This window comes from Castor canadensis, chromosome 16 (assembly GCF_047511655.1).
Source record: "Castor canadensis chromosome 16, mCasCan1.hap1v2, whole genome shotgun sequence".
In the NCBI taxonomy this organism is placed as follows: Eukaryota; Metazoa; Chordata; class Mammalia; order Rodentia; family Castoridae; genus Castor; species Castor canadensis.
This window is the reverse complement of record NC_133401.1, coordinates 9,854,075-9,878,713: the sequence shown is the minus strand read 5'-3', so window position 1 is coordinate 9,878,713 and position 24,639 is coordinate 9,854,075. Positions and strand designations below refer to the sequence as shown.

Sequence of the window (24,639 nt, the reverse complement as noted above, 5' to 3'; positions counted from 1 at the left end):
AAAATGCAGCAAAGCACCGGGGTCTGTTCCCTTTTTATAGATTAAATGTCAAACTTCTCCCCACCTTCCCAGCCTGTTCCATTGAGGTTGCAAATAGTGACATTTACAGGGTGACAGGCACCAAGAGTGCAGTCCTTTCCTTTTTATTAAAGAGCGGCAGCTCCATGTGAGGTATGGACTGCCTCTTTTATCCAAGTTGCCCATCTTTCACAACCCCAATAAAGGGTAGTAGAGTTGTTCATAGGACACACAACTGGATGTCCTTCTGCTACCTTTTGGGCATATATAATTGTCATTTGACCTGTAGGTCCTTTCCCAGGCTAGCCCCCCACAGTTGCCCCAGGCCTGGTGTTTTCAGCTATTGCAACACACACATCATAGAATACGGACACAGATTTGTTGGGGTCATTAACCTGGGTGCAGTTAACAAGCTTCCCACTGCTGGTGAAGCTTTGGAGCTCTAGCCATTGCTCCCAAGGGCGATGGATGGGGTTAAAACAGATACACTGACCATCAAGAAAGCACACTGAGTGGGTGGTATGGCTGTGGGTGCATGACCCAACAATGGTGCCTGCACAGAAATAATAAGTGTGGAAAACCAGAGTTTTGGTAACAGCACTCCCGCTTGAGTAGTGTACATACATGAGTCACAGTCCAAAGCCAGTCACCAGGTAGACAGCTGACCAAGATTAGCAAGAATACATGGAATGGACTCATCCTCAAAGGTGAGATGGGCGACAACTCAAGCTTCCACCATGCATAGACTAGTCAGCTTCTGGAGTGACTAGAGCAGGGCTGATGTCTCCTTGTCCGTGGTTTTGTGTTGTCTCCTGGGAAGCAGGCTCCTGTCAGTGAAGGGTGCTAGCGCTCTGAAGGTGATCTTGTATGGGGAGAATGGGTCAGGAATGCACTCCCATTCGAGGGAAGCTGGCTTCACTCAGCTGTGGTGGATCCAGGGAACAATCTCTGCTACCTTAACTGCTGTGGGGGTGACAAAACAACAACAAAAGTGTCCCTCCAGTGGGGCTTTATGGTTGAACATTTCATTTCTTTACCCAAACAGCATCCCCTGGCTTATAAGGGTGCATGGGAGTTGTCAGGCTAACAGGGAGTCTCTCTCTTACCCAGTCATTGATTTTTGAGAGTCAAATCAAGGGCTTTTATCTGTTGCCTCAGGGTGAGGTCACCTATTTCCTTAAGGTCCCCTGGCAGGCCCTTGACTAAAGGGGGTGGGCACCTGAAAAGCATTTCAAAAGGGGAGAGACCCATCTGTTTGGTGGAACTTGAGGTAATCCTGAGCAAGGCTCTGGGCAGTAACTGATCCCATTGTAGGTGGGTCTCCTGGCATAGTTTTCCCAATTGCAATTTTAGAGTCCTATTCTACATTCTGGGGGTGGCAGGCTGTGTGCACCTTCCAGGTTATTCCAAAGCTTATAGCCACCAACTGCACCACCTCAGCCACAAAGGTCGGCCATTGTCTGACCCAACAGACACAGGTATTCCAAACTGAGGGATGATTTTCTTTAACAGGCACCTGGCCACTTCCTGGGCTTTCTCAGTCTGAGTGGGGAAGGCTTCACCCACCCTAAGAAGGGGAAGACAAACACCAATAAATACCTACAGCCTCTGGCCCGTGGCATCTCAGTAAAGCCCACAATCAGGTTTTCAAAAGGAGTTCCTCCAACACTTTGCACCTTGGGTGGCACTCTTGGCCCTTGCTGGGGATTGTTCCTGGCACACAGACTGCACCTCTCACATGCGGTCTTACTTATGCTGGAGAGCTTGGGGACATAAAAATGCTGGGCCAAGGTGGTCTCAAGAGCTGTCTGCCCTGAATGAGTTCCTTCATGAAACTGCTGGACAAATGTGGGAGCCAGTGACTCAGGTATGGCAATGCGGCCATCAGTAAACTTCCACCATCCATCCAGCAGCTGTCAGTGAGGCCAAGGTTTGTCCTCCTGTGAGGGCTGCTCATTTGGCTTCCCTATCAGCTTTTCTGTTTCCCCGAACAGCTGTTGTCTCCCCCTTCTGGTCCCTCAGCAGTGCATGATTGCTACTCACTTAGGGGCCCATACAGCTTTTGGTTTAGAATTTCCTGTCCATACCTAACACAGTTTCCCCCTGAATTAATGAGCCCCCTTTCTTTATATAGGGCTCTTTATATAGGACATGAATGGTAGTGAAAGCATATTTAGAGTCAGTGTAGATGTTTACCCGCACTCTTGCAGCAAGCTGGAGCACCTGCATGAGAGCGATGAGCTCAGCCTTTTGTGCAGAGGGCCCAACTGGCAGTGATTGTGCTTCAGTGACAGCGTCTATAGTCACTACTGTGTATCCAGCAAAATGTGTGCCTTCCCTGACAAAGGTGCTGTCATCCGTGAAATACTGAACATCTGGATGACTAACAGGCTAGTCAGTCAAGGCTGGCCAGCTGGAGAACATATCATTCATAACCTCTAAACAGTCTTGCTCGGGTGGGCCTGAATTAACCTGTAACAAGGTGGTTGGGTTTAGAGTCTTAACAATCTCTAGCTGGATACACAGGTTTTCGCATAACATGCTTTGATATTTGACCATTCAGGAGTTTGTTAACCAGCAATTTTCTTTATATACCATGACAGTCAAAAGAGAGTTCTTGTCCCAAAGTAAGTTTGTCTGCTTCAGCCACCAAGATGGCAGTGGCTGTCAGGGTGCACAGGCAGGGCGGCCAGCCTTGGGAAATTGCATCAAGTTGCTTTGATAAATAGGCCACTGGGTAGTGCCAGGAACCTAGCAGCTGGGTCAAGACTCCTACAGCTGTCCCCAGTCTTTCATGTACATATGGAAGAAGGGCTTCATCTCATCTGATAGGCCCAGAGCAGGGATGTTTGGGAGAGCCCTCTTAATTTCTTTAAAGGCCTTTTCTTGCTCCTCTCCCCATACTATGGGTTTTTGTTCTCCCTCCTTTGTAGTTTCATAAATGGGTTTTGCCAAGAGAGAGTAATTGGGGATCTGGATATAGCAGAAACCTGCAGCTCCTAGAAATTCTCTAATCTGTCAATGGGTCTTGGGGATTCAGAATGTAGCAGACAGCCTGTTTCCTCTCAGGCCCAGTCTACATTGTCCTGTGATAGGTGAAATCCAAGGTATTGGGATATCAGTATCCTGGCAAATCTGAGTTTTCTTTTGGGAAACCTTATTTCCTGCCTTCCACAAAAGGGAGAGAAGGAGGCGAGTTCCTTCCACACAATCCTCCTGAGTTGGTCCAGACAACAGAAGGTCATCTACATACTGGAGGAGTATGCAGTCATGCTGGCCTTTAGGTCTTGCATCCCGCACGAGCTTGTCCTAGAAACCTTAACTGGGGAGCGACGGGAGATGCCAGAAAAGACAAACAGACAAAAGACCAAACATGCACAAAGCTGGGGGGCGCTTGGATGGAGACACACTGGCCCCCTCCACCTCCAGGGAGTTTATTATATACAGTAGCAACATGAGGTGGAGAGACAGTTCTCAGGAGAGGGGGGTGTGATGTTGTGAACCCCGGGAAGAGGAGGAACCTGTGACAGCTTTTCTCTGAACATAAACATTAAAGGAAAAAACAACTGTACTGCCTCTTGCCCACTTCTGCAGCTGAGGCTGTGCCAATCCAAGTGTGCAATTCACTGGGCATAACCATGCTTGTTTCCTTCTGCAGTTTGGGCCTGTGCCAAACTCAAACACGCAGCTTATTCAATGCACTTGTCGGCTCCCAACATCTAGATCGGACTCCAGGGCAGTCCCAAAGATAGTGGGAGAGTTTTTGAAGCCTTGTGGCAACCAAGTCCAAGTCAATTGTCCCATTTCTCCAGTGCTAGAATTTTCCCATTAGAAGGCAAAGATGAGTTGGCTCTGTGGGGCCAGGCGGATGCAGAAAAATACATCCTTAAGATCCAGGCTGGTAAAGAACTTTGCCTCAGCTGGGGTAAGGCCCAAAAACATGTATGGGTTTGGGACTATGAGGTGTAAGGTAACAGTTGCTGAGTTGACTGCATGGAGGTCCTGAACTGGCCTAAAGTCTTTAGTCCCTGGTTTTTGGACAGGCAGCAGGTGGGGTGTTCTAGGGACACTGACAAGGTCGAAGGATCCTATACTTCAAGATGCTTTTGGATCCCAGTCTGGGCCTTGTGAGGAATGTAGTATTGCCTCTGGCTAATAAGGATGGCTCCCAGCTTTAATTCTACCCCCACCAGAGGTATGTTCCAAGTCAGTCCAGGGGTTTGTCCTCAGCCCATACTCCTGGAATCTTAAAGGGAAGCTCAGGCATTTCAGGGATTTCTTTTTTTGAGGCATAGATTTGCCATTCCTCCTCCTGTGCAACCATGAGGGTCAAACTTGTGTTGTACTTCATGCTTTCCAAGATTGCATTTTCTGGATATAAGGAAGGGATGGCGAGTCTGATCTCCCGTGGCCCTGATGATGGTTGCATGTCTCTGTGAGAGAGCGCCCACAGGTTGGGTTACAACCAAATGGGTCACACCTGTGTCCAACATTAGGTCAACAGGATAGCCCTTATCTTCATTTGGACCATAGGCTCCTTGGGGCCCAGTAGAATGGAGCCCGGTCTGTCCTAGTCCTCCGCACAATCCTCAAAAGTGGCTGGTCCAGTGACATCTTCCTCCCAGGAGCTGCTTCTCCTGAGCAGGCTGATACTTTCCTTCAAAACTCTTCTGGTCTGGGGGGGGGGCCTTCTGGGGGTCCCTGGGCCATTGGGGACATTCATTTTTTCAGTGTCCTTCTTGACAACAGTGGGCACACCTTAGCTCCTGTCTAGGGTGAGGCTGTTCCAGGGGTGCCGACCACCATCCATGGGGATTTCCTCTTCCTCTGCCAGGGCCTGCCCAACTGTCCAGCTAGAGCCGCAGCAAGGAGGTCCACCTTCCTTTTCATCTTTCTATCAGCTTCCCAGTTGGCCTCCTGATATCGATTGACAAAGATTTTTGTGGCCACCTCCAGAAGCTGGCTCCAGCAAACCCCTTAAGCTTTTGTAATTCTCACCTTATGTCCTGCTGGGCCTGGCTGACAAAGGCTGTATTATCATCCTCTTGTTTTCGGCTGCCTCTTGGTCAAAAGGGGTGTACAAGCGGAAGGCCTCACATAGTCGCTCATAAAACTGACTGGGGCTCTCATCTGGCCCTTGGCAGACTTCTGTTGTCTACACGTGTTCCTGGGATTTTTTCCCTTCTTCCTTCATGCCTCCAAATAATGCCTCCCAGTACTGCTCAAGCCATTGGTAATCTCGGTCATCGTTAGGGTCCCAGTGGGGGTCCTCCTCGGGGAATTGGTCCTGAGCGAAGCTTGGGCATTTAGACTGTGCAGGGGACATGATCTTCCAGCCACTAAACTTATATGGCGTCACTCCTCGGCATTAAATAGAGTCGGAAAAGCTGTCGACAGTCTGTCTAGGTGGGCTTATGAGTTTGGATGATGGACTGCATTAGATCGATCAGGGCCTGAGGCTTTTCCGTGAAGGAGCGGGTACGGTGTTTCCAGTTAAGGAGGGCTGGTAGGCGAGTGTTTGCCTTCCTCCTTGTATCTCACCCTGCTGGTCATAACGTGTTTGGCCGTGGGCCTCTCTCAGGAGCATCTGCAGGGTGCTGGGTTCTGGAGAAGAGGCTAAGCCTGTAGTGGGACTGTTCGGATGCTTCTGGTTGAACCTAGGGGCCAGTCTCGCAGGGGGCTGTGGAGTGAGGACTGGGGGTTCAGAGCGAGCATGAGGCTCACGGGGCCTGAGGGAGGTGGGGTGGTGGCCGTCTCAAGGCCTCCTGGGCCCGGCCTCGTAAGTGTATTTGCTTCTGGGGCTTCCCCATCAAATGCTGCTTCCCCTTCCGAGGGTGGAGGTGAAGACTTGGGTGGCGGTGGCAAAGGTGGGTACAGTGGCCCATAAGGGGGTGGGGTCCCCTCAGGGTCCCCCACTAATATGGGTTTCTCCAACTTTTTACAATTTTCTCTGCACGTGGAAGCTGCTGCTACCCTGGCTACCATAACCCTGCCTGCTTCCTCTGGGTGGAGATTTAGCCACGTGGGCCGACTGAGGACTGCATCCTGCCGGCAGTCAATATAAGGAAATTGATCTGGGTGTCCGAGTTTCCCTAAAATCAGTTCACAACCTCTATTGACTATGACCTTCTCTAATGACCCCTCTGAGGGCCATCCTGCACCAAAAGCAGGCCAGTCTATTTTACAGAAGGTCCTAAGCTTGTCAGGAGTCAGCTTGACCCCATAATCTCCATTAAATCCCCTCTTACAGTTCTTAAGCATGCACTCTAGGGGGTGTTCTTACTCTGACCTCCTCCCATTCCTCCCATTCACCAGACGTCAAGACAGAGACAAAGATGGAAGGGATGAGGGATGTGGAGACGAGTTAAGGGGTCCTCCTCTCTGGTGCACAGAGGAAAACAACACCACTCACTTTATCTGTCTCCAGCCTCTCCCCTTGTGGGGATTTAGGCATCTCTTGGCTGTAGTGAGTCTGTATAAGCCCCAGACCAGAGGCCCTGTTAGGGCTCACCCTAGACCATATGAGTTTGCCATGGACCTGTGGATTGGGACTCCACACTTTCTTTATAACCAGGCTGTGTCTCGGGCTCACACTTTCACACGCTCTCACACAGCACAGTACTTCCGCCCTGCTCCCTGAACCTGAAAGACACAGTTCACTCTAAAAGGTGGTTACTACAGTGTCTTTGGGAGTTGATCAGACTCCCCTTCTGCCTCCTGAGGCAGGCTTGAATTCAAACCCTGGTTCTTGCCGGTCTTATAATTGGGGCTCCCAAGTTCATTCCCAAGCCTTTCTGGGTTCATTTGTGCAACCGGAACTGGCTTCCTCAGCTAGCTGGGACAGGGGCTCCAGTGGCACCTGGCAGGGGCGGGGACACAGCCGGTGACAAGGAGGTGAAAACACTGCCCTCCAAATCCCAGACGATCCCCCAGGAATGTTGCTGGAGGGCTGAGACAGAGACTGGGAGGGCACCGAAGCTTTTGGGAAGCAAGGGTATTAGGCAGACCTGCAGTGACTCAGTGGACTAGAGTCCAAAGGCTGAGCCCTGAGAACAAAGGGGGCTTTCCTTATACACCATTTAGAGCAGGTTACAGAAATGGGGGTACAGCTTGTCCCATACATAATCACGTGTTATCTCATTGGCTGTTTTAACCTCTGGGTGAGGTGACCCGTCTCTGGTCTCCAGGTAACATTCCCCAGCTCCAGTTTTCCTTTGTTTCACTGTAGCTCTCATTAATCCCTTTTCCCCTCCCTGCCTTCCTGCCACACTACCACTTTTATTTCTATTTTATGGTGCAGAATACCAGCTACTGCCTGCTGTGTCCTCAGTGCCTAGCCCAGGGCCTGGCAAACACGTAGTGCTTGTGGACTGTGTGAGTGAATGCTGCAATTCTTTGCAAGGTCTTGGTTCCATTTTCACAATTGTGCATGGGGCAGTGGTGTGATGACAGTTATGATCCATGGCAAGAAGTCCTTGCCTGACTTTGGGAGTAAAGGTGACAGCCCACAATGACTTCAGGAAGAAGCTGAACTTCTGACAGGCAACATGGGATTTATACCCTGCATGGTGGTTCATGCCTGCAATCCCAGCATTTGGGAGGTAGAGGCAGGAGGATCCTGAGGTCCAGGCCAGCCTGCCCTGCACAATGAGACCCTGTCTCAAAATGAACAAACAATAACAGCAAAGGTGCCCTCCCTCATTCTGGGCACGTTTCTGAACATCTTACAGGCACCTTTCTCCGTCAAATCTGCTGTCTTTCTTGATTTAAGTATTTCTACCATTTTGTAGAGTGAGAAACTGACATTTTGTGAAGGCAGCCCCTGTCTAACACCACACCAGGCTCGACCTGGCCCCGATGCCAGGGGCACCTGTAATGGGATGAAGGAACTGGGTGCCAGCTGGGAGCTGGGCCCCTGGGCTTATGTGACAACGGTTCTTCCCCACCAGCAATCGGTGAAGTTGACATGGGTCTGAAAGCAGAGTAGCCGTCACTTCTAGCAAGCTTAGTGAGGTCTTCGGCCGGGACTAGGAACCAAATGGACACAGACAGATTGACTGGAGAAAGACATACAGGCTTTTACATTTGTGTTTGTGTGGGGAAAGGGGTGCTGGGTAGGGAGAGGGGCGCTGGGTAGGAGAGGAGGGGTGCTGGGTAGGGAGGGGGTGCTGGATGTGCCTTGTGCATGCCAGGCAAATACTCACCATGGAGCCACATCCTCAGCCCTTGGTTTTTTGAGACAGGGTCTCATTAGGAAGCCCAGCTGGCCTTGAACTTGAGATCTTCCTGCCTCGGCTTCCCAAGTGCTGGGATTACAGGTGTGCACCACAACACCCATCTCCCAGGAGGGCTTTTATCTGCCCACTTGTGAAACCTTTAAGCCTTCAAGCTTCAGAACCTGCACTATGTCACTGTTGTCTCCCAAGCACAGTCAGGACATGTCCTGCAGCTTATTCGTGATCTTTCTGAGGCTGGTTTATGGTTCGAGGCCAGGCCCTCCCAGCACTCAGTCCTTCCATGAACTGAGGGCAGACCCCAGCAGTCACTCAGGGCCATCTTTAGTGGCATCTGTTGTGGCTGTTGAAATGGAGGAAATGGTATCAATCACTATAACACAATTCCTGAGGCAATCAACTGATTAAAGAGGAAAGGGCCAACCCAGAGCTGGTGGCTCATGCCTGTAATCCCAGCTCCTCAGGAGACAGATCAGGAGGATGGCAGTTCAAAGCCAGCCCAGGCGAATAGTTCAAGAGATCTAGTCTCAAAAAACCCATCCCGTAAAAAGGGCTGGTTGAGTGGCTCAAGGTGTAGGCCCTGAGTTCAAACCCCAGTACCAAAGGAAGGAAGGGAGGGAAAAGAAATCAGGAGGGAGATCACAGCCAAGTTCCTCAGCGGACCCGGGAAGGAAGGTTCTGCTCCTGTCACCTGAAAGTAACTTTGACACTTGAAGCCATCTCTCTGCTTTTTGCTCTGTTTCTGCTTTGCTGTCCACAAAGCCGGCCTCACTTGCTCTTCTGTGTTCTAGAGCGTGTTGCTCATTTCTGGAATTGCAAATAAAAGCCCCTTAGCTAAATTTGTTGTCATTTTGCCTTGTGACAGAACTCACGCTAGAGTTTTTTCTTCTCTTTTTTTTGTTTTGTTTTGATTCTTTGAGACAGTTTCTCTATGTGGCCTAGGCTGGTCTGGAACTCATGACCCTCTTGCTTAGAATACTGAATAAGCGACATCCCCAGCCCATAGGCCAAGGTTTTAATCTTTACAGCCTCTTTTTTCTTTTCTTTATTTTTTTTTGTTCCTTTTTTTTGTTTGGTTAGTTTTTTTCAAGACAGGATCTCTCTATGTAGACCCGACTGGGCTCAAACTCATTATCCCTTAGCCTCTCATGCCTTAGCCTCTAGTGCTAGGATTATAGATGTGATCCACAATGCTCGGCTTTGTCTTTAAAGCCTCTAATTTTGCTGTTTCACTTTGCAACCTGATTCTGACCAAACTTCTCCTAAGTTCTTTTTATTTTTTTCTGCGGTACCGGGGTTTGAACTCAGGGTCTACATCTCAAGCCACTCCACCAGCCCTTTTTTGTGATGGGTTTTTTCGAGATAGGGTCTTTCGAACTGTTTGCCCAAGCTGATTTCAAACCGAGATCCTCCTGATCTCTGCATCCCAAGTAGCTAGGATTGTAGGCATGAGCCACTGGCACCTGGCAGGACACCCTCTTTAAAGCAAAGAAGGTGTGGGGGAACTGTGCCTCTTTTGGGGTGCTTGGTTGTTTGTTTGTCTGGGGGAAGAGGGTCTTACTATGTAGCCCAGGCTGGCCTGAACTCTCTTAATCCCACCCCCTGAGTGCAGGGATTACAGGCATATACAACTATGCCCAGCTGGCTTTTTGGTTTTGCTGTGGGACAGTTGGAGGCTGGGTCTGGGCTGCTGGAGGGGAAACGACAGGTCTCACCTCATTTACTCCACCTCTGCTTTCTGTACCCCCTGGTGAAAGGAGTTCGAACATCCACCCACTCCCCTCTTTCCAAATCCCTCCCTGACTGCTGACCCCAGAAAAGGCTTAGTAGCTACTGTTCTCCCCAGCTGCCTCCTCCCTACACACATAGGAAGCCCCATCCCAGCTGCGTTTCTCTTCCTAACACATATGCGCACATACAAAACACACATGTGCACACACATGCACGCGCACACACAAGCACGCGCACACACATGCACACACCCGCTTACTGTGAGCTCTTGGTGGGGGAGGGAGTGCAGCGGTGCTGACACTTTTAATACCCTGGGAATTATCTGTGGAGCCCACTTGCCAGTGCCCAGAGGTTCAAGAATGTTCTATCTACTTCTGCAAATCTATTCTCAGTCTCCCAAATAGCTAGGATTACAAGTATGAGCCACCAGTGCCCAGCTTTTAAAAATTTTTTCAGAAACAGTCTCACTGTGTAGTCCAGGCTAACCTCAAAGTCATGACTCTTCTGCCTCTGCCTCCCAAGTGCCAGGATTATATGCATGCACCACCCTGCCTGGCCTCCTTTACTATCTCAAAATGAAATACTTAATAAAACCTATCTTCTTTAAATATTCATAAAATGCCCTAGTATACTTAAGAATGAAATAAAAGGAAAGAAATTTGTGATTCAAAGACTGTGCATGTACGTCAACAAGGAAGTGACACTTGACTGGACTCTGCTTCAATTCAGCCCTTCCCCTGGGAATGTGTTCCAATTGCAGAGCTGAGGTCTGCCCTTCTGTCCCTGAAGCCTCAGTTCCATAAAACCACAGCTGGCACTCCTACATGAAACCCTTTTCTGGCATTCTAAATTAGAGATTGTGCTCACCTGTTTTGTTACAGTAACAAAATGCTTGAGGGTGGGAAATTTTATAAAGAAAAGAGGTTTGTCTTGGCTCACAGCTCAGGAGCTCCAAGGTCAGGGGCCTACATCTGTCTGACGGCACATGACAGGAGACAGAGAGCGCACGTGTGTATGACTGCCTGAGCTATCTTTTTATGAAGATACAGTGTAATCACATGGACTCCACCCCATGATTTTATCTAGTCCTAATTATCTCTCAGAGGCCCCACCTCTAAACACCATGGTACAGTCAGTTTCCACCCTCTTAGTAGCTCGCAAGGGGAACTGGGACAAATTGCCACAGTCCCCAAGCAGGAAGACTAAGTAGAGTAACAGGTGCTTACAAGCTGCTTTTGCTGAAAGCACCTACTCCTTAGTTGGGTCCATGAATAAACTGAAATGGGCCTCCCTGCCTCTATTTGTATCTGTGTCTTCACCCTGAGCCGTTCTCTCCTGCAGTCACTTTGTGGCTGTCTTGGAATCTAGGGAGGACAGGACAGGACCACCTGCCAGGCAGCAATGACTCTTTTTTATTTGTTTCAGTGGAACTGGGGTTTGAACTCAGGACTTCACATTTGCAAAGCAGACATTCTTACCAGTTGAGCCACTCCACCAGGCCTTTTTTGTGATGATTTTTTTTCGAGATAGGGTCTCGTGAACTGTTTGCATGGGCTGGCTTTGAACCATGATCCTCCTGATCTCTGCCTCCTGAGTAGTTGGGATTACAGGCGTGAGCCACTGGCTCCTGGCAAGTTTCCCTGCTTTAACCGTTTGAAAGGACAGATGTGCTTTTAGTTCTGTGACCTCAGCTTCTCTGTCTATAAAGCCAACCTCTTCTGCTGAGGTAACTGGAAGCCCACTTCAGTGTTACCCCGCTCTAGACTGGAAATAAAACCCAGTGAAGATCTTTAAATGGCATTTTTTGGAATTTTGTCTTTTGACATGTCTTATGTGAGAATGAAACAGAGTTTTGAACCCAGGCCGAAACCCCTGGGCTTCACATGCCAGGTGCGGGCACTCACCCCCTACACCCCAAATAAAGAGCACGGTGAAGGCATCGGAAACAGAATTATCACACAGCCTGGGACATGCCTTGGGAAGAGGCAGAGTAAGCGCTCAGCCCGTCATTTTTTAAAATTATTATTGTTTTTATATTTATTCATACGTGTATGCATTGTTTGGGCCACCTCTACCCGCTGCACTCAGTCCACCTTAAGCCATCTTCGAGGTACATGAGGTATAGGTTTAAATAGGCAAGAAATGGGGGCAGCCAGGCGCTGGTGACTTACGCCTATAATCCTAGCTACTCACTCAGGAGGCAGAGATCAGTAGGATCCTGGTTCGAAGTCAGCCCCGGGCAAATAGTTCGAGATACCTTATCTCGAAAAACCCCATCACAAAAAAATTGGGCCGGTGGAGTGGCTCAAGGTGTAGATAGAACACCAGCCTAGCAAGCATAAGGCCCTGAGTTCAAACCCCAGTGCCGCCAAAAAAAAAAGAACTGGGAGCAGTAATTAAACAGTCTGTGACCTCGTTGGTCATTATCAGTCCTTGCTCTAAGAGAGTTTGCAGGATTTGCAATCAACCATCGTCACCTGTCAGGTGGCCCATCCTGAAGAAGCTTTGCTTTTTTTAGGGGTAGTTTCTGTCCCTTGTCATGAAGATGTTATCAGTTCTGTCCTTCCCAGAATCTAAGGTGATTGCACAATGACTGCAGAGAGAATGGCCTGGAGCAAAGACGGATACAAAATGAAGGACAGAGCCATATTTAATTAATTGTGGGCCTGAGGACAGTCCAGTGCTTTTCAGCAATTTAAGCAACTCTTACAAGAATGCCTGAAGCCAGTGTCAGTGGCTCATGTCTGTAATTCCAACTAATCAGGAGGCAGAGATCAGGAGGATTGCAGGAGGAAAGCCAGCCCAGGGAAAAAAATTTATGAGACCCTATCTCAAAAATACCCAACACAAAAAAGGGCTTGCGGAGTGGCTCAAGTGTTAGAGTGCCTGCCTAGCAAGCTTGAGGCCCTGAGTTCAAACCCCAGTACCATAACCAAATTAAAAGAATGCCTGGGACTCAGGACAATAGGGTGAATAGGTCCTGCTCCCCAAACGGGACTGTCCTGTGCACATCTGTCTTCCCAAATGGGTCCTACCACATTGTGACACCAAAATCCCACATCACTTTCTCAAATAGCCTTTGTGGTGCTTGGCCTGTCCCCATCTTGAGCTTCTGCTCTGTAGTCATTCCTTCTATTCTAGGTGGTAGAACTTCTTGGGCCCACTCTCATATTTTTTTTTTACAAAGTACAGCATAAGATGTAACCCTAGGAACCAGGGAACTGCTTCTGCAGAAGAGAAATGAGGCTGGGGGAAAACTAGCTTTTGACTGGGCATGGTGGGTCGTGTCTATAATCCCATCCTCTCTGGAAATGGAGACAGGAAGTTAAGTTTGCAAGACTGTATGTGAAAAACAAACTAAACACAAAAGGACTGGGTATGGCTCAAGTAGTAGAATGCATATGCTGGGTGCCAGGCCCTGAATTCAATCTCCAGTACCATAAAACAAAAAACAAAAAAAAAAAAAAAGAAAGAAGAAAGTCTGACTGTTTAGTGCCTTCCCTTTTGTACTACTTGAATTTTTTTTGGAGGAGGGGGACTGGGCTGTGAGCTCGCAAAGCAGGCACTGTTTGAGTCACCTCTCCAGTCCATTTTGCTCTGGTTGTTTTGCAGATGGGGTTTTGTGAATTATCTGCCTGGGCTGGCCTCCAACTGCAATCTTCCCAGGCCCTGGATTCTATCCCCAGCACTGCAAAGGAAAACAAAAAAAAGAGAATGATTTCAGAAGAAATAACTAGTCCAGAGTATTAGTCAATTGTGGCTCAGAATTAAGGGTGTCTGTTCACAGCCCCCATCCCAGCCTGCCAGGGCCTATTCCTGCTGTTTTCCGCACCACTTTAATATACTATATAATTTAATAATTACTATTGCTGATCATCACGACTGACACATAGTCTGGTTTAATGCTTATTCACTAATAAAATTGTTTTCTTCTTTTCCACATTTGTGGAGAGGCTTTGGGGGATTCTGCAGGAGGTTTTCTTAATTCATTATATTTTTGGTGGCACTGACGTCACTCCGTCAGCCCTTTTCTTTATGATTTTTTTTTTTTTTCTGAGATAGGGTCTCCTGAACAATTTTCTGGGCTGGCTTTGAACAATGATCCTCCTGATCAGCTATGATTACAGGGATGACCACCGGCACCCGGCTGGAGCCAGTTTTTTCTTGTAAAATGAGAACAACCACCAGCGGCCTTAAGGTGATGGGAAGGAAGGTGACCTTCCTCGGGATGTCTGACCAAAGAAATAGAGTTTGCTTCGGTATTAGGGACGCCCCCAGGGGTGGGCATGTGCGGTCTGCAGGGGGCCGACCCTGGACTGGAATTACCCAGTCCCAGGCCTGATCTGCTCCACTGGGTGGGACTGGACAGCGGGAAGGAGGTGGGATCGGGAGAGGAGGGGACCCGAAAGGAGCTAGATCGCATAGGGGAGGGGCCGGCAAGTAAAGAGAGAAGGTGGACATGGCACGAAGGCCACACCAGGTACACCGGCGGGGGTCCAGGTTGGGACTCGGGGTGCAGGGTAGAGCTCAGTGGTCGGCCAGGTAGCCAAGGGGACCTGGTGAGCGTTGGGTGGGGGGATAAAGGGGAAAACTTGGGGACAGCCCCCTGTGGGGAGGGGGGTCCCTTTCGGGGACCCTTGAAGCCTCGGGTGTGAGCGGAGGCTGCCGGCTCCAGTCGACTTGACCCTTCCTGGCCCGCAGCAGAGCCTGGCCAGGACCACCATGAAAGTTTTACTTTCCCCGTACCGGGCCGCCCCGGTCCCTGACCCCGAGGAGGCGCTGCAGCTGAGCCAGCAGCCCCGGAGCTGCTCCTGGCCATTCTGAGCAAGTGGCCCCTCGATCGCTGCTCCGGAGCTGCCGCCAGTTATGTAGGGACTGGCGCGCCCTGGTGGACGGCCCAGATCCCTGTTGATCTTGGCCCGGGATCACAGCGCCACCGGCCACTCCTGGCTGACGCTCGCTAGCAGGTGCCTGTCTCCAGCCCGGACCGCTTCTGAGAGCCACCTCTTGGCGCCGGGGGCGTTGTCTCGCGAGAGCTGAGGGGGCGGGGCTTAAACAGATGGTGGGCGTGGCTCAATGGAGTCGGCGGGAGGGGCTAGGGTCGGTGCCACATGAGGTGATAAGTGGGAAGCCAAGCAAGATTTAAAAGGAGATGGTGGGTGGGGCCTTGAGTGGCCTGTGGGTGGGGCCACGGGCGGAGTCGCGCGAGAACTGGTGGGCGGGACCTCGAGTTCTGTGGGAGGGGCAGGGCCGCAAGAGAGCCAATGAGTGGGGCGGGGGGGGGTGGGATTTTAAATGGGGCGGTGGGCGGGGCTTTCAGACAGCTGGTGGGTGTGGTCACAGGGTGAGATTTAAAAGGGAGCCGATGGGCGGAAGATAGGGGGCGGGTTGGTCCAGGGAGCAGGCGGGTGGGCCATTGGCATTGGGGGCAATACTTTTTTTTTTTTTATTTATCAGGTCTCCAAAAATGGAGAGTGCGACACATTGGGGATGGCTGGGCAGTGGAGGAAAACGCGACAACCGTGCTCGCGGCCCCTTCGCAAACCCGCCTCGTGAGCAACTTCAGGTGAAAGCCCCTGCTCCCCAAGGGCCGGGCTCAATGTTGTGGAAGCCTGGACTGTTCGTTTCCCTTCCTCCCACCTCCCTAGGTGGTGTCTCAGGAGGCAGATCCGGGACCTAGAGCAGGAGAGCTTGTGGCCAGAACGGCTAGACAGTGGCAGCATTGACGCTTGTGTCTCCGTGGTGAGTGTAGTGACAGAACCAGCGCCTGTGCCATGGCCTTTGCCTGGGGGATTTAATTTAGATCAACCCCCTACAGATGGACACTACAGGTCAGAGAGGTGAAGGGACTTAACCATGATGGCAACTCTAGTACAGTAAGTTTGCCTTATTTGCGAATTTATTAGACATGGTTTGACAAAGTTCGCTTAAGAGAAAAATTAAAAAAAAAAAAAAGAAATTTCAAAAACAAGCCAGGTGCCAGTGGCTTATGCCTGTAATTCTAGCTACTCAGGAGGCAGAGATCAGGAGGGTTGTGATTAGAGGTCAGCCAGGGCAAAAAGAGAGACCCTATCTCACAAATACCCAACACCCAAAAGGGTTGGTGGAGTGGCTCAAGTGATAGAGCACCTGCCTAGCAAGGGTAAGGCCCTGAGTTCAAACCCCAACACTGCCAAGACAAAAATGTCAAAACAGAAGTTTTAAATTCCTGTGTAGCATCACGCAGCTCAACTGCTGCAGAGCTCTCAGTCCCGTGTTCTTATCAGCTGTGTTTAAATTGTTGCGTGATCTACTGAGTGTTTCCCTGTCCTTCATTTTCTGAAAATCTGCCTCCCGAAAAACAAATGGTGCCCCAAAAGCAAGGTAAAAAAGTGAACATGCTTAATTGAAGCGATCAAGTGAAAATGTTAGATTTGTTGAAAGGCAGCATGGCTTTAGCGGAAGTTGGGTTGCACTGTGAGAAAAATGAATCAAGCATCCGAAATACACCCCCCTGCCCAGCTCTGCATCCTAAGCATGCGCAGGGTTTCCTCAATGGCTTGTCCCTGGAACCTCTTACCCAGGGGCTACTGTAATTAACAGGACACGCCCTGAGCACTTTCCTCATCCCCACAGGAATCTGTTGGAAGATGGCAGGTGAATCCAGAACAGAGGCCTCAGACCCAACTCCGGACCCAACTCTGTCTTGTCTGGATGACCTGCTCCTTGCCTTAGGAGGAGGCAGTAGCCATGATTGGTTAAGAGGTATGATGGTGGAGTCAGACCTCCCAGGTTCAAATCATGACGCTGCACCTTATGTAAGCTTTGGGCAAGTCACAGATTCCTGCATAGATGGGTAACACAAATCAAGGACATAGCAAGTGTGAACTCTTTCTGAACCTTGATTTTGTAGGAGGATATACTTCAAGCCTTCAAATTTTTCAGGTTCAGAAAGGGGAGGTGAGGTGCCCCACTCACAGAGTCAGGACTTAGTAGGACCTGTTGTAAGGCCCAGGATTACCAGGCAGAGTGGGGCACACCTGTAATCCCAGCCCTTGAGAGGCTGAGGCAGGCAGGAGGACCCTGAGTTGGAGGCCAACCTGGGCTGCTTAGGAAGAACCGGTGTTAGAAAAAGGAGACAAGCAAGGCTTGTCTGTCTTGAGAACTTGTAGCTGGGATTATAGGCATAAGCAACCTCGCTCAACACACAGGCATAGTTGATTGGTGGTTTGTTGACGACTAATGTCAGCCTCCAAGTCAACTGATGTTACCCAAACCCCCCACCCTAAGCCTATCAATGTGGCAGAAGCTGACCCCTGCGCTAATCACACTGAGAGACTATCCAGTGTGATCCATGACTCCAACAGAGAAACCCGTCACACATGGCATCCCAAGGGTCTGGAGATCACTTTCAGTTCCCTTTGGGGGAACTGGAATTATGTCCATGGAGAAGGCCTTCTGGGGGAAGGGCGGGGGAGGACAGACACCCCAAAACACAGGTGGCAAGTCTAGCCTTCCAGGCCTCCTCCTCCTACAAGTGGGGACCCCAACACCACCTTACCTGTATTCTTTGATTTCTTATTGAATTTAAGGATGCAAATCAGAAAATCCTAGACAAATTCTGTTTTACCCAACCCTGCCAACCCATGGTCCAGTTATATCTACCACCAGGTGAGTTTCCAGTGGGGTGGGGACTATATAACGGAGCACCTCCCAAAACTTAAGGGGTTTCCATCAACATCAGTCATTTTATTACCTCTTGTAATAAAAAGAGTCAGCAACTAGAGGTGGCCTGGGCTATTGTGGCTCTAGGATGACGAGAGCTGAAAGATAGGGTGGCAGGTGACGTGGGGGGAGGGGTGAGCAGCTGGCAGCAGGCTGAGTGGTTTTCTTTGTCCATGGGACTTCTGGATGAGCATGGTAGCTCAGTCTTTTCTGACCTAGCCCAGGAAGTCACTTGCCAAAAGTCACACAACATCACTTCCACCATATTTTTTCTTTTGGCAGCACTGGGGTTTGAACTCGGGGCCTTGAACTTGTTGAGTCATACCTCCAGCACTAATGTATCTTTTTTTTTGAGACAGAGTGTCAGTATGTAGCCCAGGCCAACCTAAACGTTTTCACTAATGTATCTTTTTTTTTCTTTTTGTGGCAATAGGACTTGAGAATGGCTCAGAGCAAAATGGAGACAGCAATGACTTTTGTCGTGTTTTTGTTTATTTTTATTTTTTAAAAAAATTGTTGTTTGCTTTTACCTTCTGTTTTTAGTTAATTTATGGCCCAAGTAAGGAGTCAGTGGTTTTCGACAAAAGCAGTTTATGTACCTCTTACAGGACCAGCTGGAAATAGTTCCACCCAGCATAGATTTCTCAGACAATGCAAAGATTCGAACACAGACACATAGCAAAGAGTAAATATTGGAGCAGAAATTTGTCTAGAGTCGGTGCCTCAAGCCAGTAGCTCCTAGCTGCTCAGGAGGCAGAGATCAGGAAGATCGCAGTTTGAAGCCAGCCTGGACAAATAGTTCATGAGACCCTATTTCTAAAAACCCTTCACACAAAAGGGATGGTGGAGTGGCTCAAGTGGTAGAGCGCCTTCTTAGCAAACTTAAAGCCCTGAGTTCAAACCCCAGTACCATTTTAAAAAAAACAAAAACAAAGAAGTTTGTCTAGGAGCAGGTAGATTGTTACATACAACACATTTCCTACTTAGGCAATGGTTAAGAAATTTAGAAAATCCTTGTTCTCCAGGTTTATAGCCCATGCCCAGAAAGAACTGATTTCACACTCCTCTGAATCTATCCCTAACCCTAGTCCTCTCTCTCCCAGAGAGGCACCTTCATTTAGTCAGCTGCTCAGACTCAAGGTCTTGACCTTGGTCTCAGCTCTCCCAGTCCCTCTCACACCAAATCCAGTTCAACAGCAAACTCTGTTGCATTTGCCTTTAAAACACATGCACAGAGCCAGACATAGTTGCACAACTGTAATCTCAGCTACTCAAGAGACACAGGTAGGAGGATCTGGAGTTACAGACCCAGTCTGAAAAACAAAATACAAACAAAAGGGTTGGGAGTCTTGGCTCAAGTGGTAGAGCACTTGCCTAGCAAGTGCAAGGCCCTGGGTTCAATCCCAGTACCACAAAAACAAAAACGGGCCACAAGCTCAGGCACAACCAACTGTCATGCCCCACCAGGGTTATGACTCATCTACCTGCAGGATGTCTTTATCTCTGTCTCTGTCTCTGTCTGTCTGTCTGTCTTTCTCTCTCTCTCTCACACACACACACACACACACACACACACACACACACACCATGGTCTGGTTAGGGCATGATAATGCAGGTTGCAGGCACTCATCACTGGATTGACCTATTGGCAGGACTGACTGGGAGCTCATGCGTGTAATCCCAGCTACTTAGGAGGCAGATATCTGGAGGATAGTGGTTCGAAGCCAACCCTGGGCAAATAATTTGTGAGACCCTATCTCAAAAAACTGGTCACAAAAAAAAAAGGCTGGCGGAGTGGCTCAAGGTGTAGACCCTGAGTTCAACCCCAGTACAGCAAAAAAAAAAAAAAAAAAAAAAGAAAAGAAAGAAAGAAAGGAAAGAAGAAAGAAAGAAAGAGAAAAAGAACTGACTTTGAAGTCCCTTGGCCAGGCTCCTTTCCCTATCCCCCTCCAGCTGGCTTGCCGCCTGACATCTGATCTCCCCTCATGGGCCCCTCCCCTCTTCCAGCCCCACAGGGCCTCTGAGGTTAAGAAGTTGAGGCTGGGGCAGGGGTGTAGCTCAGTGTGTGAGGCCTGGATTCTATTCCCAGCACTTGAAAAAATAAAAATAAAAAACAGGCTGGTGGATTTCAGGCTGATCACGCCCTGCCAGAACTCTGTTGACAGATGGCGAGAGCCAATCCATCCCAGGGACAATTTCCACTATTCCGAGGGACCCCCGCACCCCTCCCCAGACCTACCTGTGCACCTCTGTGTCACCATCTCTCACCCAGTTTCGCCTGGCCAGGAGCAGAGCCAGCAAAGGGGTCTTGAGGCATCCCATCAGCCCAATGGATGTCACTTCACTGTCTCCAGGGCCTGTGGCCAGGCCAGACTGTTAGAGGTGCTTAAGCTGCTTTTGCTGAAATGCACCGATTCCTTACTTGGGCCCAGAATTAACTAAAAACGGGAGACGCTTGGCATCCCTGGCTCCATTTTTGTATCTGTCTTTGCTCTAAGCCATTCTCTCTGCAGTCACCTTGCAATCACCTTGGATTCCAGAAAGGACAGAACTGGTAACATCTTCATGACAAGGGACAGAAACTACCCCTAACAGCAGAGCCTCCTCAGGATACACTGACCAACTGTCAGGTGACAGTGACTAGATTACAACTCCCAGAACCTCTCCCAGTACAAGGACTGAGATAATGGCCAACCAGGCCACCTCTGTGACTGGGACTGTCTAACTAGGCGTACTTCTCCCTCTGTCCCCAGTTGTTTGTCTACTTAAACCTATAGCTCATGTCTGTGCCCTGAAGATGGCTGACGCTGGACGCCAGTGCCTCACACCTGAAATCCTACCTACTCAAGAGGCTGAGATCAGGAGGGTGGCATTTTGAGGCCAGCTTAGGAAATAGTACACAAGACCCTATCTCAAAAATATACAATACAAAAAAGGACTGGCGGAGTGGCTCAAGTGGTAGAGCGCCTGCCTAGCAAGCATGAGGCCTAAGTTCAAATCCCAGTTTAAAAAAAAAAAAAGATGGGCTGAGTGCCTACCCTGCCTCTTCCCCTTCCCTGAGCTGTGTAATGAATCTCCTTTCTTTACCTTCACCATGTCTTTCTTTATTTGGCATATAGGGGCAGGTGGCCAGACCTGACATGTGGAAGCCCAGTAGTTTGGGTCTGGGGTCTAAAATTCTGCTTTCGAGACTTTGAGACAGAAAGAGTGCAGTGTACAGCTGGCTGCTACACCAGGCCACGCCAGTCGCCTACACAGTGCCCCCTACTGATCACTGTCCAGCAAAGTGGTGGCTTGTGAGAGTTGGTGAAGGAAATTAGGGACCCTAGGTCAGAGTTTTGTCCCAGGTCGTTGATAGCAGAGTAAGGACTTTTCTGCCAGGTGTCAGTGGCTCACACCTGTAATCCTAACAATTTGGGAGATCGAGATGATCACAGTTCAAAGCCAGGCCAGGCAAAGAGTTTCAAGACCTCTGTCTCCAAAATAACCAGAGCAAAATGGACTGGAGGTGTGGCTCAAGTGGCAAAGCACAAAACTCCGAGTTCAATCCCCAGTACTGCCAAAAAAAAAAAAATCAGGAGGCTGACAGAGTGGCTCAAGTGGTAAGAGCACCTGCCTATCACGCGTGAGGTCCTGAGTTCAAATCCCAATGCTGCCCCCCCACCCCCAAAAAAATCAGAAGAACCATCAGAAATAGCTGGTATTGCCGGGGAGTGGGGGGAAGGGGGGAGGGAGAATAGTGGGGCGTATAACCCAAATAATGTTATACACATGTAAGTAAATGTAAAAACAATAACAAAGTTTTTTTAAAGAAAGAACTAGCTGGTATTACTTAAAGTCTTTTTAAGGTTAAGAGAATCCAACATTAGAACAGCTCCAAATGTGAGCAGCAAATGTTCATATTCCAACTTAAAGTGTGTAATTGAATAATTCATTACTTCAGTCTCGAGATTGTTGACTGAAACATGATTACAAGAGAGCTTCACTCTCAGTAAATGGCACTGGAACGTTTTAAAACATCTTGACGTGTGTAATTTATTAACGACGTTATGTGTCGGGGCTGGCTTTGCTTTTTAGAAATTTCTGTTGAGCTTCCAAAGAACACGGAACAGTTTAAAATTGTGAAAGCAGAACATTTCAGTAATTTCGTTAACTAAGATTGTGAGTGGGATGGGGAGCCGGAGACTCGAGTTGGCTGAACATCAATCAAAGCCTCCCTGAAAGTGGCTGCTGCAATATCCAAGGTTTATAAATAGAATGAGTACTTGGAAGCAGGGCCTGGGAGGTTAAGGAACACAGCACTTCCATTGCTAGCTTTATTTAAAAAACAATTTTTTTGGCAGTACTGGGGTCTGACTTCAGGGCTCAGTGTTGGCAAGGCGCTCTAGCACTTGAGCCACGCCTCCAGTTCCTTTTACTTCAGTTATTTTTTGGATTTTTTTTGGTGGTACTGGGGTTTGAACTCAGAGTCTGGTGATTGCTAGGCAGGCACTCTACCACTTAAGTCACACCCATTGTGCCTATAATCCTAGCTACTCAGGAGGCAGAGATCAGGAGGATTACAGTTCAAAGCCAGCACGGGCAAATAGTTCTTGAGACCCCCCATCTCGAAAAAACCCATCACAAAACAAGGCTGGTGGAGTGACTCAAGGCCTAGACCCTGAGTTCAAACCCTAGCACCGAAAAAAAAAAAAAATCAGAGGCTTGAAACAACAAACTTACTCTTTTACAGTTCTGGAGCTCGAAGTCCAAAATCGGCTTTCCTGGGCTAATGTCTGGGTGTCATGTTCCTTGTGGAAACCCTAGGGAGGAATCTGTGTTCTTTCTCTCTTTAGTGTTTTTGTTTGTTTGTTTTTGGCAGTACCAGGTTTGAACTCAGAGCTTTGAGCCACGTCTCCAGCTCTGATTTTTGTTTTTTACTAGTTGCCCAGGCTGGTCCCAAATTCTCGAGCCCAAGTGGTCCTCCTGCCTCACCTCCTGAATAACTGGAACCCCAGCTTTCTTTTTCAGTTTTTAGTGGCCACCCGCATTCCTTGGCTTGTGGCCTCTTCCTACATCTTCAACCATATCCCTCTGACTGACTCCGTGTCCCTCTTACAAGGACCACTGTGATGCCCTGGACTACCCAGATAATACACAATCATTTCCTCATCTCAACCTTCTCAATTTGATCCTATCTAGGAAGTCCCTTTCCCTATGTAAGGTGATATGTTCGCAGACTGTAGACATCAGAATGTGGGTGTCTTTGACAGGCTGCCTACCGCACAGACCATCCACAAATGAGAGATGATTACACATTTCTGGTAGATAAATCAGAGTGGGACAGAGGAAAGGGGGAGCTCAATATCATCCAGGTTGGCAGAAGTGAGCCAAGGAAGACAAGGTAGGCTCAGGTGACAGTGTGTGCCTCCTGCTACCTCTCCTCCTCCTACAGGGCCCAGGCCACCCAACATTCAGGTAACCAGCCCTTTCCTAAAGAGATCCAACTCTGACAGTTCGAGGTGGCAACTTGGGAAGATACTGGGATCTCAAATGGACAAAAAAAAAAAAAAAATGGCAGGCAGCCCAATCCAGGCACTCATGATGGAAGGTGGGACACCAAAAGTGGGCTTCCTGAACTCTCACTGGCTCACCTGGGAGCCCAACCCTAGGGAACACCAGGCAAGCCCTTCACCCAGACTCAAATCTGCAATTCGTGCCCCACCGCAGGGCTGAGGCCTGGTGGGAACAAGTTCACCCTTCAGAACAGGCAGTGCCTTTGTCACCTACACCAGCAGGGCCCCTCCCCATAAGCCAGGGTCACCAGATAGGACCAGAAAACCTGCACTGAGTGGGAGGGAGAGCTCAAAGTCAGGGCTAGTTCAGCACCCAATCAAGGTGCAGCAACTGTTTTGTTGGTTAGGGCTTTGACTGATCTGTCTGTCTCTCTGGTGGTACTGGGCTTTGAACTCAGGACCTCTTGCTTGTTAGGCAGAAGCTTTACAACTTGAGCCACACACTAAGCCTTTTTCTCTTTCTTTCTTTCTTTGATTTTAGTCATTTTTTCAGGTAGGGTCTTTCATTTTCCGCCAGGGGTGGGCCCCTGGGTTTCTGATCTTCCCATGTAGCCAAGACCACAGGCACACTCCACAGTGCTCGACTCTTTGTCCTGGATTGGCCTAGAACTTCCATCCTCGAATCTTCCCCTCCTGAATGGCTGGGATTACAGGTGTGAGACACTGCCTGACCAATGCCTTTTTTTTGGGGGGGTGGGGGGGTGGGGGCAATACTAGGGTTTGAACTCAGGGCTTCATGCTTACCAAGCAGGAGCTCTACCATTTGAGCCATGCTTCCAGTCCATTTTGTTCTTATTTTGGAGATGGGGTCTCCAGAACTATTTGCCTGTGCTGGCTTCGAACAAAAATCCTCTGGATCTGTCTCCCAAGTAACCAGGATTACAGGCGTGAGCCACTAACACCTGGCTCCCTGTGTTATGTATTTATTTTTATTGTGCTGCTAGAGGTACACTGTAACATTTACAAACGTTCTCACAATATATCAAATATATTTTACTTGAATTCACTCCCTCCATCATTCTCCTTTATTCCCCCCTCCACCTTTGTCATTTTTATTTGTTTGCTTGTGGTTTCGGTACTGGGGGTTAAATGCAGGACCTACACCTTGAGCCACTCCACTAGCCCTTTTTTGTGATGGGTTTTTTTTGAGATAGGATCTCATGAACTATTTGCCCAGGCTGGCTTCGAACTGGCGATCCTCCTGATTTCTGCCTCCTGAGTAGCTAAGATTACAGGCGTGAGCCACTGGCGCCTGGCTCTCTCTTTCTCTTTTTTCTTTCTTTTTGGCTTTACTGGGGATGGAACTCAGGGCTTCATGTATGCTAAGGAAACAATCACTGAGCTACATCCCAGGCCTCCACCTCCCTGCCCCTTTGGTTTCTTGAACCAAGGGCTCC

General features: G+C 49.0%; 1 long non-coding RNA gene and 1 pseudogene across 2 annotated transcripts in view; one reads left to right on the top strand and one right to left on the bottom strand.

Moving 5' to 3' along the window:
* Positions 1-699: 699 nt before the first annotated feature.
* The window catches only part of LOC141418077 (uncharacterized), a 33,477-nt gene continuing 9,537 nt past the window's right edge, over positions 700-24,639 (bottom strand). The window contains exon 3 of one of the 2 annotated variants that reach the window (XR_012442710.1): positions 700-981. This is a non-coding gene — a long non-coding RNA (uncharacterized lncRNA). Of the gene's footprint in view, positions 982-13,240; positions 13,672-24,639 lie in introns of those variants that run through there. The other variant, XR_012442709.1, reaches the window with a different exon arrangement.
* LOC141418169 (F-box only protein 27-like) lies at positions 14,506-23,914 on the top strand (annotated as a pseudogene).